This window comes from Nematolebias whitei, chromosome 16 (assembly GCF_014905685.2).
Source record: "Nematolebias whitei isolate Nwh7 chromosome 16, NemWhi1, whole genome shotgun sequence".
NCBI lineage: Eukaryota > Metazoa > Chordata > Actinopteri > Cyprinodontiformes > Rivulidae > Nematolebias > Nematolebias whitei.
The window spans coordinates 8,456,461-8,459,060 of NC_056513.1; the positions used below are offsets into that span (position 1 = coordinate 8,456,461).

The 2,600-nt window shown below is 43.0% G+C and overlaps 1 protein-coding gene across 1 annotated transcript in view; it reads left to right on the plus strand.

Moving 5' to 3' along the window:
- Positions 1-2,600, plus strand: part of sorcs3 (sortilin related VPS10 domain containing receptor 3) — a 313,538-nt gene that overhangs the window by 176,018 nt on the left and 134,920 nt on the right. The window lies entirely within an intron of this gene.

Genomic DNA, 2,600 nt, shown 5'->3' on the forward strand with positions numbered 1-2,600 from the left:
ATTCCCAGAATAAAGTCGTATTATTCCCAGAATAAAGTCGTATTATTATCAGAACTCCGACACGAAAAGCATTCTTGCAAGAATGTTGAGCATCTTGTTAAATTCAATTCAAAAATACTTTATTGATCCCAGAGGGAAATTAAATGTTGTTGTAACTCATCATCCTGGTTTCATTAAAGAGTTGTTCTAGATGCTGATGGCTGTGGGCAGGAAGGATCTCTTACTTACGCTTATACTTTGGTATTGGTTTTACAAATAAGGAAATACTTAATCTGTTAGCACTTCAGCATCAGATTATTACAGCATCAGATTATTGTCGGTATCATGACTTTGAAACGATTGTGCAAACTACCATGTATGTTTCGAAGAAACAACCACACGGACTTGGAATATATTGCTTCTTTTGTAGTCTCTCGTAATATTACGACTTTATTCTCGTAATTTTATGACTTTTTTTCTCGTAATTTTTTTCTTAGCGTGGCCCTAAACTCCGTCATCGGTCAGGACTTAAATGAGAACGTTTATTTATTCTTTCCAGCTACATTCGACCACATTCTTTTTACTCCACAATTTTAGAAAAGTCTCTGCATTATTGTTTATTTTTCCTGAAGTCATCAGTGATTTTAGTTTGTTTATTTGGGACAGTAACATTTAGAGATAATTTCTTGGTAAAGTCATGAAAGCGTGATGGGTGTGTGAGGAAGAAGTTCTGCTTCATATTTGAACAAAGGACCCAGAGATTGATGTTTGTGGGAGATTATTGAACATTAAATCGATCAGTCAGTTTGTCTCATTGTGGATCTCCGCCCTCTGAGGCACCACTGTGTTCATACAGAAGTACGTGCTTTATTGATATAAAGGCCAAAAACAGAAGGTTGAGGGAGACAAGTTGTTAGTCTGTGTTCTTGTAGCGATGGAAATAAGATTTTAGGCAACTGCAGATAATTTCTAAAACAAGACCTTGTAATTTCTGATGTCTTTTTGGACTAAAGTTAGTAGATGAGAACTAAAATGTAATTTAAAGTGTCTCAGTCTCTTTTTCCCATTCCAGTCGTCATCACGGTGTCACCTTCACTGGTCTTTGTCACACAGTGTGTGAATCGTTCTCATGCAGAGCTCTAAGATTGGGCCTTCAGTTGTCTGCCATTAAGGTCAGTGACACTAATCTATGAGCCAAAGCAGCTGCTCTGCAGGTGGGGTTGGGGGGGTCCTGGTGCAGGAGGGTGATGATTGGTGAGCAGTGGTAGGTGTATCAATTCTCGGCAGCGCAGGTGTAAAACTCTGAAACCGACTCCACAGACGTCAAAGTCTGGAGTTTTTTCTTGCTAAAAGAGACAAAAGAACAGTTTAGTCGTCCAATTCAATATTTTTTTAATGAACTTCAAAATAAAAGTTTAGATTATTGGTCCTCAGCTGGAAAAGGGTAGACTTCCCTCTCCTAGTTGGTAGTGAAGTTCTTCCTCAAGTATAGGGCTTTCAGTATTTGAGGGTTTTGTTCACTATGAGGGAAGAATGGCCCAAAAGACTGATCGATGCAGCTTCCACAGTATTGTGGAGCCTGTGCCAGTCCATTGTGGTGAAGAGGGTGCTGAGCTTTAAAGAGAAGCTCACTGTTTACTGGTCAGTCTACGTTCCTACCCTCACCTCTGGTCATAAACTCTGGTAGAGTTCTGAAAGAACCAGATCCTGGATCCAGGAGGTCTAAATGAGTTTTCTCTGTATTGTAGCTGGACTCTCCCTTAGAGGATAGAGTCAGAAGTTATTTCTCCAGGAGAGACTCGGAGCAGAGCTGCTGTTCCTCCACATCCAGAGGAGAGAGTCGAGGCGGTTCAGGCATCTGGCAAGGATGGACCCTGGATACCTCTCTAGGATGGTGTTCCAGGCATGTCCAACTAGGACACACTGAGGTAGACCTGGGACACACTGGAAAAACTACTGCCATTTTTGCATTGTAAGGCGACCCATCCTGGCCCCTCCTCCTGGGTTCTAAATCCTTGCATTTGGTATTATGGCCTTTTTCTTTTCCGTATGGAACCCAGTGACCTGGGGTTCCATACGGATCAGGCTGCTGGGACCAATGGGCTCCAGCTCATTCCCTCCACTGGTGCGTCACTGTTGGTATGTGTGAGACAGCTCTGTTTTGTGTTTTTCCTTTGCCTTCTTTTGCTTTGCTATTGTTGCTCCTGGGTTATCTAGAGAACAAAGAAGTAGAACCAGCTCAATGTCATCCAGTGTTCTGTCGCAAATAATATAACATCACACTTTTTTGATAAAATGATCCACGCCCACATCGAGGTGGCACTCTACTCAAAGCAAACACAACCATGGTCAGGGCAGGCCGACTGCGGCCAGTCCAGGCCGTGCCTTACAATGCAAAAATTGCAAATGTCTCTTGGCTGGTCAAGCAACACCTCGGAGTCCTCCAGAAGAGCTGGAAGAGGTGGCTGTGGAGAGAGATGTCTGGACCTCCCTGCTCAATGCTGTCCCCGAGACCTGAATCCAGAACTGGATGGATGGATGGATGGATTGATGGATTGATGGATGGATGAATGGATGGATGGATGGATGGATGGATGGATGGATGGATGGATGGATGGATG